This window comes from Callospermophilus lateralis, chromosome 3, assembly GCF_048772815.1.
Source record: "Callospermophilus lateralis isolate mCalLat2 chromosome 3, mCalLat2.hap1, whole genome shotgun sequence".
NCBI lineage: Eukaryota > Metazoa > Chordata > Mammalia > Rodentia > Sciuridae > Callospermophilus > Callospermophilus lateralis.
In genome coordinates, this window is record NC_135307.1 from 76926884 (window position 1) to 76941238 (window position 14355).

Here is a 14355-nt window from a genome sequence, read left to right on the forward strand (position 1 = left end):
AGCTATTGATCCTATAAACTCTTTCATCTACCACTGCATACTTCCATGTAGAGCTACTGCAGAAGAATATTGACCTATGACTAGTTTTCAAAAATCTTGGCTTTATTTTAACTTAAGCCTTCCTAGTCTTTTTTTGAGTTTCTGGAAATGGTATTATATTTATTTTATAGATTTCTGAAACTCTCTCCAATCAACTCATTCTACCTCTTCCCATCTTGGGTTATCAATCTGGAAACTCTTAAGTTGGGTGAATTACTCTACAATATTTCTTTATTAGGTAAAAAGTTTAAATCACATTGCTGTTTCCATTGTGTTTGTTTCCTGCACAAGTGTTCAGTGAGTACCTCTAAGACAGGCCAGGTTCTGGTCACCTGGGATAGATCAGTGAGCAAAATCAGCTTCTGCTGATTTTCACCTGGTAGTATGTACCGGTAGATGAATGAGTTTATAGGATCAATAGCTGAACATGGGTTAGTTTAGTAATTTTTTCCACTGCTGGTCTGGTTCAAAGCCCTGAGCTTGGCATGTGGCCCGAGAAAAAGGTGAGCCTTTCTGCGGATTATACTCCATTCTGTCCTTTCTCCCTTTCAACTTTCCAGATAGCTTCTGGACCTTTCCCCAACACATAGACATAATACAACTTGTTTTATCCTATCTTCAGTCCAAACACAGTAATAACTATTCATATCTCAATTCCTTGGTTTCTTTCATAGGCTGAATTTCTTAAATTTTTTGCTGAAGAGAGTTATATCTGCTACAAAGTAAAGCCTCAGTGGGCAGAGATCGCATGTGTACAGACACACACACACACACACACACACACACTCACACATATACACCTTTCTTTGTAAATCTTATGACTGAAATCACAAGGAAGTGTTTCATTAAAATAAAATTTATAGAGGGGCTGGGTTTGTGGCTTAGTGATAGAGCACTTGCCTAGCACGTGCAAGGCTCTGAGTTGGATCCTCAACACCACATATAAATAAATAAATAAAGGTATTGTGTCCAACTATAACTAAAACATAAATATTAAAAAAAATTTATAGAGGCAATATATGTATGTTTCAGCAACCTATTGCTGTGTAACAAATAATCCCCAAATTTAATATCTTAAAGCATAATCATTTTATTTGCTCATGATTCTGTAGAATTTGACTGGATTGAGCCGGAAGCTCCTTCTGCTTCATAGGACATTGGCTAGGCTCACTCATGGGGCTGCTTGCCATTCAGCTGTGAGCATGGCTGGGACTAGAGTGTATGAGTGTCTTCAGACCTCTCATCACCAGTCTTTCTGCAACAGAAGGAGTCTCTACGTGGCAGTTGGCTGCCAAGATGGAGACCCAGCCTTAGAAATTATGCATTTTCATTTCTACCACATTTTATTGATCAAAACAGGTCACAGTTCAAGGAGAGAAGAAAAATACTCCACCTCTAGTTGAGGGACTGACAAGGTCATGGTGCCAAGAGGCATGTGAGTTGAGAGGTATTGCTACAGCCATCTTTGGAAACATAAGCTACTACACTATATAAGCCAGGCTTTAGTTCTAGGCAGTAGAAATGAATCTAGTATTAGCTCATTTTCCCCATGTGCCTGTCTTCTTTTTATTAATCAGTACATTAGTGGGTAAAAGATGTTTTGGAGTATAATCCTGAATTCCGTGGATATCAGTAAATATGTTTAGCTTGAAAGCACAAGAAGTAATTCTGGCTAACTTAAGCAGAAACAAAATTGTTTTTTGGTTCCTTAAGTAGTTTATAGAAGGTAGACAGATTGGAAAACTAGGCTCAGAATACGGATAGAACCTAAGGAAGGCTGGGCAGGAAGGCACATCCACAGCAACACCACAGGACTCTGCTATGCTGAAGCTGCTGCAAACACTAGACAGTGGACAGTGTACACTCTTGGCCTGTGCAAGAGCTTTGTGGCTTTTATTCCCCCTTATAGCTCCAAGTTTTAGGTAGAAACAACTGATTGTCCACCATTATTTGCTCCTTTATTGGCCAGGAAGTGGAGAGAGAGACCTTCCTTTCCCTGCTCCCCCACCCCCAACACGAATATTATCTAATATGCTTTATGTGTATTTTCTATTCCCTCTCTTGAATGTAAGCTCCACAGGAGCATTTTTGTCTAAACAGACTAAGGATTTCAGTCTGTTTTATTCAGCGTTGTGTCCCCAGTGTCTAAAACTGTGCCTGCAAAACAGTAAGTTATTTTTTTTCTTTTACATGCGTGTGTATGTGTGTGTGTGTGTGTGTGTGTGTTACTAGGGACTGAACCCAGGGCTTTGTGCATCTAGGCAAGCACTTTATCAACTAAGCTGCATCCCCAACCTCTGTAAGTTTTCAGTAAATATGCTGTACCTAATTGAAGGAAGAATCAGTAGAAAATAATACTTTTGCTATCCCTTTGAAATACACTTGTTATGTGTTTGACAGTGATTTGTCTTAGAATTTAATCCTATCATTCTATCTGCCTAGAATGTTTTTCTTCTTTTAATTTGTAATACAAGGGGGCCTGGGGATGTGGCTCGGGCGGTGGCCCGCTCACCTGGCATGCGTGCGGCCTGGGTTGGATCCTCAGCACCACATACAAACAAAGATGTTGTGTCCGCTGAAAACTAAAAAATAAATATTTTTTTAAAAAATTTAATTTGTAATACAAGGTATAATGAAGATTTTGATAGACTTAAAAAAAGGTTTAATTTATTGTTCCCTTCCCTTTACCTAGTTTCATACATCTGCTTAGAGGGAGATTAGATAAGTCAGACAAGGATCGTTTATTACAAAACCATACCTCATGCTTTGTTCTCTTCTCAGCATTTCTAAATGGATATTTTGCTGATTTATTGCGTTGCTTTTCAAGATATTGCTGCAGGCTTAAGAAATTTCAAGGTCATCCTTTTCATTCTCTGTTCAGAAAGACATTAAGTTGGCCTTTTTCCAGTGTTCAGCTACATATTTGTCCTCGGAAGCTGAGCCATGCAGTGACCTTAACTAATTCACTATGTGACCCAGGAGGCAAAACATTGAGCACCGTGGATTTAAATACGTTGATAATGTTCAAAGTCACTGGCAAATTGAAGACACTTTCTGAGTGTCTACCAAGTACAAAACCTTGCCAATGGCTCCTTCTCTTGTGGTTTGAGTCCTGCCTCCTCCTTAGCTTGTGTGACATCAACTAAGGGTTAATCACACTGCCACTTACCCAGCATGTGCAAACAGCAAACAGAGGATCCAACCAGCTTAGCGAGCACTTCATTTTATTGCACATTTGTGTCCCTGGCGGGGGTCACAATTTGAGTGACTCCCTTTCAGTAGATACCATATTCCCCTGGTTATATAGTAACTGATGATTTCTCTTGCACTGGTTCATTTACAGAACACATACTTAGCACCTGGCCAGCACCAGGCACCCAGGTGACAGCTGTGAGCAAAAAGAAATTTCAGTTCTCGGGACATTTACAACTGATTGTAACACCTGGTTTTATAATTCTTGCTTTAATAACTTCAAGTAAATATAGATGAGCGTGTTGATGGCTGGCACTTTTACCATCCCTGAAAAGCCTTAGGCCAAAAATGAGCAAAAGCAAACAATGGTTACTATTCCTAGCAAATGTCATCCAGAAATTAAGAAAAAGTGAGTGGGTGTCCTTCTACCTGCCCCTCCCTGATGGCCTTTCCCACCATAACTACCCTGAAGGTTCCAGGCCTTGCCCCAGATGATGACCCCTGCAGGTCTGCATCATTAACTATTGCTACCAGGACATTCCCAGTGAGCTGTGATTACTGTAGCATGGCGGGAGATCACTTCACAAAATTCAAACTTCTAAATGGAAAAGAAAATGTTTGCAAATAATTTTCTTTTCACCATTCCCACCCTCCTGCTCAGTTGGTATAGCTCATCAGGTTTCCAGAACTTTTGTTTTCCACCAATATTTCCCCCTAAGAAGAATATCAATAAATTATATACTAATATGTATAATTGCAAATGTATATTAAATAAATATGTAATTATATAATAAGATATACTAAATATATGTTATATAATTATATATATATATATATATACAGAGAGGAAAAGGTAGCTAGAACAGTGACTCACAAATGCATGACTTCTGCTCTTCTCTTTCTCTCTTTGAACTCCAAATCCACATATCAAAGCCTTTTTTGGTTAATACACATATTTTTATACAATCATGGAATATATTTTATTCTAATTAGGACCCCATTCTTGTGGTTGTACATGATATGGCATTACACTGGTCGTGTACTCATATGTGAACATAGGAAGTTATGTCCAATTCATTCTATTGTCTTTCCATTCCCATCCACCTTTCCCTTTCTTTCATTCTCCTTTGTCTAATTCTTCCAAAGCCCTCTTGGATATTTCAAATGTTCCACCACAGACACCACATACCAACACTGTACTCATATTCTTAGTCTTTCAAAATGTGGCCTTGCTCATGATAGCATAGTGGAGCTTCCTGTTCACTCTGGTATCCAAGCTAAAACCCGGGAGATGTTGTAGCACGTCCATCTTTCTTATTGACCACACTCATTCCATTGCCAAGTTTGAACAAGTTTGCCTTCTAAATGTCTCTCAAGTCTGTCCTCACTTTTCATTGCTTCAGTCCACTCAGAAATTACAAATCCTCTAGATGTAACTACCATCTGTCTACTCACATCCATTTTGGTCTTCTACAATCAGTTTTCCACAGAAAATCCAAAGACATCATTCAAAATGCCAATTTTTCTGTGGCTGCTGTTCTGGATGAATGTGGCCCCTGTCCACTTCCATCTGGCCTTGGTAGATCTGTATCTCCTTGATCTCTCCATCTAGCTCCCCAGCCTTTTTTTCAAGTTCTCATATCTGCATGTCCCCCACCACTATAAAAAATAGTCAATTTTTAAAAATAGAAAATAAATTCATGTAGATAATAAAATGATAGACAAAAAATGAGAAGATTGCAGAAAAACACTGAAAACCAATGGTTAAGTGTATTAATTTTTCAAACAGATTAAAGAGATAGCTTGCTTAGAGAAATTGTTATACACTATTACTAAATTTGCAAAATTTTGTCTTTTCACAGAAAGGAAGTACTTAATCTCCAAAAGAACAAGGCAAAATTTTAAAATTGGGGTTGATTACTGGAAATACTCCCTATCTTGGAGATAAATATTAAATTATGAAATTTCCTCCTCTGGGAAATTGTGAAAGTCATCTTCCAAAATATTAAAAATTAAATCAGATAAAACATAAGATGGATCTAATGCAGGAAATGATCCTGTTCTGTTTGGGAGAGACAAACTGGAAGACACATTGGGACTTTTCTATTATTTATTTTAGAGATTTTGCCAAAAAGCACAACCCACATAGCATAAGATCTGAAATTGCAATTCAGAGTTCCTAAAAAAAAAACAAGTTATTACAGGCTAGAAGTAAAGTTTGGGTTCTGTTTTTGGTGTATTGAACTAGAGATCCAGGAGTGCTCTGATTCTGTACTGCCAAGTAGCCTTCTGATTCAGTCTCAGAAGTACAGAATTATTGAATATGTACTCATATGTTCACCTCCTTTAGAGGTAAGAAGATCAACAACGGAAGCCTACATAAAAGCCTTCATAGGCTCTAAGGATGAATGTCAAGGAATATTGGGATTTGAAAATGTTTAAAATCCTATTACAAAAGGAGACTTCTATAGTTAGAAGAGGAAGACAAATGCTTGAGTTGGAGAGGAAATATACTTCGAAAGACAAACTCAGGGCTGGGGATGTGGCTCAAGCGGTAGTGTGCTTGCCTGGCATGCGTGCGGCCCGGGTTCGATCCTCAGCACCACATACAAACAAAGATGTTGTGTCCGCCGAAAACTAAAAAATAAATATTAAAATTCTCTCTCTCTCCCTCTCTCTCTGTCTCTCTCACTCTTAAAAAAAAAAAAAAAAAAAAAAAAGACAAACTCAGACAAAGGTTAGGGAGAGGACCAGTACTACATGGAGAATGCCATGGTTCCAAACATGAAATGAAAACAATAATCAACTGAAAGGAAAGAGGAGAAGTCTGGAAAGAATGTAAAAGAAGAATATTTTTAAATGTAGTTTCACGAAGGTAACAGAAACCTGAGAATTTCTCAGATGATCCTTGAGCTAGTCATGGATGGAAGGATTCCATCCATCTACCCAGTCATTCATTCCACAAACATTTATTAGGTGTTGGTTTTCGTGCTGGGTACTGGTAATTGTTGAAGGACTGGGTTAGATAGACATATATTAATCAAAGAACTGTGCAAATATTAATTATGAACTGTTAAAAACTGCTGTGATGCAAAAGAATAATGAAAAAGAACAGGTTAACGGACTAAACAGAGTTTGAGGCTGAAGGAAGGCTTCCTTTACGTGGGGTATTTCCACTGTGTTTTTGTTCTGTGTTATGGTTTGGGTCTGGAATGTCTCCTAAAGGCTCATGTGTTAAAGGCCAGATGCCCAGTGAAGCAATCTTCAGAAGTGTGGCCTTAGAAAGGTAATTAAGTCATGAAAGCCCCAACCTTATCAATTTGATTAGTCCATTGATGGATTCATAATCTGATGGCATTATTGGGAGGTAATGGAAACTTTAGGAGGTGGGGCTTAGTTGGAAGAAGTAGGTCACTGCAGATGTACCTAGAAATGTAGAATTTATCCTTATCCCAGGGGCCTCCCTCAGCTTCCTGCCAACCATGGGGTGAGCAGCTTCACTCTGTCATGCCCTTCCACCATGATTTTCTGCCTCACCACAAGCCCAGAAACAATGGAATCATTTATAGGTATGAAACCTTTGAAACCATGAGCCAAAATTAATAGTCCTTCCTTTAAGTTGTTTTTCTCAGATATTTTGTCATGGTGACAGAAAGCTAACTCACTGGGTTTACCCCAAAGCAGACTCTGAGATAAGGATTTGCACATCAGTAATTTATTTAAGAATTGATCCCAGAAAGCACTGTGAAAGTAGAGAAGGAAGTGTCTCTGTTTTCTGTTGCTGTGACAAAATACCTGAAACTGGGAACTTAGAAAGAAAAAAAGGTTATTTATTTTTTTAAAAAATATTTATTTTTTAGTTGAAGTGGAACACAATATCTTTATTTTATTTATTTATTTTATGTGGTGCTAAGGATCGAACCCAGGGCCTTGCACATGCTAGGCAAGTGCTCTACCACTGAGCCACAACCCCAGCCCCAAAAAAGTTTATTTAGCTCACAGTTTTGGAGGCTGGAAACCCAAGATTTGGCAGCCCCATCTTCTCAGCCTCTGGGAAGGGCCCTGTGGATGCATCACCTGGTAGATGGCATCAAGTTGTCAGCTTGTGGAAGGGGGACAGAGTAATCACATAGCAAGACAAGGAGCCAGAGAGATTTGAGGGTCAGGCTTACTCTTTTTATAACAACTCACTCTCAAGGGAGCTAATAAGAACTACATAAATCCCATCTGTTGCCATTGCCCCCAGTGACCTAATCACCTTCAAATGTTCCAACGTCTCAGCATCACCTCAGTGGTGACCAAGCTTCTAGTGTATGAACCTTTGGGAAACACACTCAAACCCTATCCAACCATGTGGCAAGAGGAAAACCAATACCAATAAAGCATCCATTAATGAGCAAATTACTGCCATGGGTAACTTGGGGTCAATCCTATAAGGAGCTGTCAGAAAGACTTGTGAAATACCCATAAGAATGTCTCACTAAGGGCTGTGGGACTGGGATGTTGATCTATCAGTTCCATGCCTCATTAGTTAAGGGTCACTCCAGGGTGCTAAATCCTGGTCACTTGCTGCCTCCCCCTCAGGCTTAGAAGCTTCTATGGACACTACATATAGGCTAGTAGCTCTCAAGTCATGAGAATCCCCCCGAGGGCTTGATAGAGCAGATTTTAGAACTCTACCTGGCAAAGTATTTTGATGTTCTTATTTTTGCAATGGTGGGGCTTCCTGCATACTAAACAAGAACTCTTCCACTGAGTTACACCCCAAAACCTACCCCAGAATTTCTGATTCAGTAGGTCTGAGGTGGGGTGGGAACATTTGCTTTTCTAACAAGTTTCCAGGTGATATTTATGCTGCTGGTTTGGGGATTACACTTTGAGAACCACTGCTGTAGGCCAACTATTGTCAGAGTATTACCACATCCTAATGTCTAAAGGATGATGGTCATTAAGTAGAGAGAGGTCAGAGGGAAACCTGAGCTAAATAGGTAGAGGAAACACTTCACAAAGACCTTGAGGTAAGAAAGAGTGTCTGGAAGGGACTAAAATATGCTGAAAGAGAGGGAGCATAGAAAAAGATGATGTGAGCAAAGTTTGAAGAAATCAGATCAGTCAGGGCCTTGGAGGCATACTAAGGTTTTGGTCTTTTTCCTTGTAGAAAGGCATTGAATGGTTTTAAGCATGAATGACCTGATAAGAATTTTTTGCATTGTCTAAATGTTCATTCAGCTACAGGGTTGAGAGCATTAGAAAGGGCAAAAGCAGGTGCAGGGACCCCATAAAACTTCTGTTGCAGAAGGCCACAATAGCTTGGACCAAGGTAATGGCAAAGGAAATGAAGAGAGATGGGTGGATCTAGATAATAAGTAACAAAAAGAAGTCACTAAGGTTTGGTGATGTGGTAAAAAGAGGGAAGAGATACAGACTATATCAAGGACAACTCCTGAGTGTCTGGTCTCTCCACTGGGCTGATGAGCCACACCTGTGAGAAAAGAACCAGGCAGGCTTCAGTTGTGTGCATGTTAAGTTTGAGGCTCTATGGGACCTTCAGGTGTAGACCCAAAATAAAGAATTAGGTATAGGGTTGGAGTTGTGGCTCAGTGGTAGAGCACTTTTCTGGCATGTGTGAGACTCTGGATCCAATCCTTAGCACCACATATAAATAAATAAATAAATTGATAGATAAAATAAAATAAAAGATCCATTGACAACTAAAAATATATATTTTTTAAATTATGTATAAAATTCAAGAGCTAAGCTGGTGATTTATATTTGGGAGCTATTAATCTATTTAGCTTGAAGTTGAACACAATATCCCAATGAAGCCATGGGATGAGACCCCCTAGAAAGAAAGAAACCCTTGAGTAAAAAGAAAAGGAAACCTTCAGGGAGAGACTCAAGGATTCCAACAAATCTAGTCATGATGAGGAAAGGGGTCCCAGAAGAAATGAGGGAGGACCACAAAAATATGACATCAGAGGAAGGCAGGGCAGCATTGCAAGAAGTGGCTATCAGTGTCAACAACTCCAAGAAACCAAGATGAGGGTCAAAAATGTCCTTTGGAACTGAAAAAAAGCAATTGTGAAATCAATGCCAACATTGTCAAGAAATTCTGTCATGTATATTTATAATATTCATCAACCTGTGTAATATTAGTAAAATTGTTTACTCTTTGTTTAAGTTGTGTTGTTTCTATGACCTATCTGAGCTTGCTTTGCAGGATCAGAATAGGCCAACCCCAAATATGCTGCCTTGACATCTAATGAGCCAAAGACTATGAGACTTAATAGATTCAAGGAGATTCTCGATCTTTGCCTCATCTACCTAAGAGCAAGTCAGGGGAGGTACCCCTTGTGCCAGGAAAACAAGAACTGCTCCTGTCATTGAAGACAGAGACAAAACCAAGGTGAGTATATATTACAAACTCATCTTCTTTTTTTTTTTTCATCCTTTATTTTTATATTTCTTACTCATTTGAAGTCTGTTGAATATAAGAAACAAATTTGTTTTTTTAAAAAATAATTTTTAAACATTTATTTTAAAATATTAAGGATCTAACTTTTTTAAGAATCATCCCCAAAATTTTTTCTTTTTTTTTTTTTTTTAAGGTTAACACACAAGGGGCTTTGTTATGCCAACACAATAAATGGGGCTGTATCTGATTATTGCTGCCATCTCCTGTTTTTTGGAAAACAGGCTCTTTTGCAAGTTGTTTGACTACAGGGCACCTAGCTTGAGTAACTCCATTCTGGTCTGATCCAAACAACAGCTTCCCTTAAACAATTTTTAACAAGCCCTTTTTTCCTATGTCCTTTGAGGATAAATAAGCTTGCCTGAATCTAATTTCTTTAATTGTAACCAACCTATTTTCTGTGAATGCCAATGATTAAAATATTCATAAAAGTTATCTGCTTTTTTCCTGTTTTTTTTTTAAATGCCCTTTTGATGTAGTGATATGGAGGCAATCCATGTCTTAATGTGAGCCATTTCAGTGCAGTAAAGAAGCAGAGAAAAGGATGAAACAGATTCCACAGTAAGACAGACAGTGGTAAGGAAATGGAGTTGGTGAGTCCACAGACAGTGCTCTAAATGTTTCTAAGAGGTTTGGCTCTGAAGAAAATGACAGCAACAAAGGTACTAGTAAAGTCTGACCTTTCCTCCACCCAGCATTTCAAGTGATGGGGAAGACAGGAGCATGTTTAAATGCCTTAAGAGGTCTCCAGGTAAAGGAGACAGTTTGAGAACAATGGAGATTATAAGTCAAGAATAAGAAGGAAGGAATACAGTAAAAGGTGGATTAACCTGACAAAAACATGAACACCTCTCTGTCTTACCAACAGGAAAAGAAAAGAGGGCACCTTGTGCAGATTCAGGGGAGACTGAAGGTTTGGTAGCATAAGTCAAAGAAGGAAGTTATACCCTAATGGCTTCAAAGTCAATGGGAAATAGGAAATGAGGTCTTGGGAGAATGAGCAGTGAAGGTAGATTAGAAGGGCCCAGGGGCAACTATTCAAGGAAAGTGGAGAAGACTGGTGGCAAAATTGATGAGGAAGATGAGGACAGTGTTTATGTGCTTTGATGTGCTATTGATTGCTTGTTTATAGCTCCACAATCAAAGGCACCACACTCCCAAGTATCCATGTGGGCCTGGGACACCCACCAGTATGCTTATATTCTTGGTTCCAATGACCTTCTGAGAGTTGGAGTTTCTTGGAGACATAGGTCCAAGTCATGTATCAGAGTTGTCTGGCTTACTGCCTTTCATGCTCTCATTCATTCAACAAATATTTATTGAGCACCTGTCATGTGCCAGATACTGCTAGGTGATGGGGGATGTAGCTATGAACAGAGCAAAGGCAAGGAGCCACAGGGACTCCGTTTCTATCAAGCACAACATGAACTATGAACATGGTGCTGGAATTGTACCCATGGATGGTACTAGAAAGTTCCTTCCTTAAAAGGAGGCCACATTCTGATGGTAGAGAGGGAGACTGGATGGGATGGAGATAAATAAGCAAATGAACGAATGTAGGATAATTTCACATTTTTGATGTCTTTGTACAAAAGCAGAAGAGGAAATGGAAAGTAACTGGGTCAGTTGGCAAGTGTACTATAGAATGTGTGGCCAGGAAAAGCCTTTTAGAGGAATGACATTGGCACTGAGAAACACAGAGCCAGGAAAAAGCCTATGATCATAGGGAATGGGATGGCTAAGATGGAAAAATAGGAATGTTGTCACACAGGGTATGGACAGCAGCAGGTCACGGTGGTAAGTTGGGACCAGATCATGTGAGGCCTTTTAGAAGTTATGGTAAGGAGTTTAGAATTTATTGCGAGAATGATGGAAAGCTGCTAATGTTCCTAAAGAAACAGTAAATATTGATATTTGCAGATTTAGACAATCATTATGGCTACTAGGTAGAAAATGAATCAGAGAGATCACTTTAGCAGCTACTAAAAAAATAATCCAAGTGAGAAGACAGTAGCTAAGTCTGGGGTAGGAAGGTGGAGTTGGAAAGAAGGAGCCCAATTGAGATCTATTTTAGGAACAAACCAATAGGACTTAAATTAGTCATTGGAGAAAGGCAGTAAAGGAAAGTGGACATTAAGGCTGACTTCCAGTTTTTAGGTTCAGCAAATAGGTATATAGTGATATTTGAGGAGATGAAAATATCAGAGCAAGAATAGATAGTGGAGGAAAAGTCCAGAATCTCACGTGTAATATGCAGTGTATTATTTTGAAATTACTATTACATGTGCATCTATAACCCTGGAACCTCAAGAACAGATCTGGTTTAGAAACCTAGGAATCATTAGAACAGAGTTAGTATTTTAAGCCTCAAGGTAAGAAGATATTCTCTAGAAAGAGAATGAAAATAGAAGAAAAGAAGTCTAGGATACAGCTCTATAGCAAGCTGAATTTAGAGATCAGCTAGAGGAGAAGGAGTCAGCAAAGAAGTCTGGAAAAAGAGGAGAGAAGGAAAAAATGGGGGGGGGGACCCAAGGACATGGAAATGTCCTGATTCTGAGAAGAACATGCATTTAGGAAGAGAGACAAGACACATATGTAAAAAAGGCTGAAGAGGAGTCTGGGAGAGGCACCATCTGTTTTGCGACATAAGGTCCCTGGTGATATTAAAACAGTTTCCGTCCAACAGTAGAAAAGGAGTGTCAGAGAGGTAAAATAAATTTTCCTTTATCCCTTATAGTTCTTAGCTAGGAAAGCTACAACAAAAGTCAGATTAACAAGAGAAAAACAAGCAACTTCATTAATGTATGCACTACCCATCACGTGGGAGAAGCTTTCATGGAATAACAACCCCAAGCATGGCGGAGCTCAGAACTTACACAGCATCTTCAACAAAAAACAACCAACGGTACGGCTGGGGTGTAGCTCAGTGGTAGAATGCTTGCCTGGTGTGTCCGAGGCACTGGGTTCAATCCCTACCAATGCAAAAACAAACAGACTGTAGAGAAATAATGGGACAAAGGGAAGCAGCTTAAGGCTTCCAAGCGTGGAAAACTGTGGGAAGATAAATATATGGATGAAAAACTAATGGAGCAAATGCCATTACAGATTTCTCTGGTGCTAAATCTAAGCTAAAAAAAAAAAAAAAAAAAGTCTAGAGTCATCTCCGGTAAATGAGAATTTATATAGTATCTCAGAAATAGGATTAGATGGAGAGAACTTTCCTTCTCTTTGCTGCTTCTTCATTGCCTTCAACTAATAACTATTAAGCCAAAGAGGCATATTTGGGGCTGAATATTCTTTTTTTTCCTTCCAAGACCAATTTGAGGATGAGTTTTAAGTTATTTAGAATTTAAAAAGTAGAGATATTACATAAGCATCTCATTTGAATGGTTTTGTGTTTAAGAAGACCATTAGCAATAAATGGATAGTAGATAAATATATATGTGATCAAGAGAGATGCTTTTTCTTTCTGTATTTAAATGAGAGATGGTAGAGTCTGTTTATATATGGTGAAGGGAATGATCTGGAAGCAAGGGAAAACTAGGTGAAGCAGAAAGAATTGATCACGTGGAAACAGGTTACTTTCAAGAGGGCAGAGAAATTAAGATCCAAAAGTGAAAAACAGTTTTTTTCTAAAATTGTTTACTGTGGTTAAATATACATAACATGAAATTTGTCACCTTAACAATTTTTAAGTCTACAATTCAGTGTCATTTAAATACACTCATAAAATTGTGCAACCATCACCATTATTCATATCTATAACTCTTCTAATCTTGTAAAACTGAAACTCTATACCTATGAAACGATAACAACCCATTACCTGTTCCCTGGGTCCCTGGAAACCACCATTCTACTTTCCATTTCTATATTTTGACTACTCTACCTCATATAAGTGGACTCATACAGAATTTGATTTTTTGTGACTGCCTTATTTCACTTCATATAAAGGCTTCAAGGTTAATACAGGTTATTGTTGAATTTACATTTCATATTTTAATAGTTGCAGGTACACTTTTTCCATTTGCTTACTAAGTTCTTAGTTATTTGTTGAAATCTAATTCAAGGAAGGGAAATGGTTTACAGTGACACCTCCCAGGCACCAGATGGCAATGTTCAGCTGCTGGTCAGGTCTCTGTCCCCTCAGAGCACCTTCTTAAGACCTAGCAGAGAAAAACACCTCTGTCCTTCCAAACTGGACTGAGTTAGCCCCAGGGCAATTGAAATTGTAGGTGACTTTCTGGTTTGTCTCTTTTAGTGGAACTGCAACTCTTGGGTTAGGAAGAACAAAGGGTTTATGCATTGGGAGAGAACATTGTAATGAAAAATACAGAGAGTGGAGGTCATTCCTCAGGATGGAGGTTGGGAGTCAGCAATTTAACAGCCACCCAAGACTGGAAGGAACAAACTAGACAATCAGTAACCCTGAAACCAGGGAGGAGCCTAGCTGGTTTACTAACAAGCCAACTTGGATCAAAGTGGAGCTTCTGTTTTGTTGTAGGATGAAGGCAGGTATGGGGACTGGCCTCTTGTCCCAAGTGCTGGCCATACTGGTCCCCAGTCCAGCTAATATCCACATCCCCAGAAGCACCCTTAGGCTGGGCAAAATCACATCTCTGCTATTGCCACTGGTTTTCCCTTATGGGGCTCTG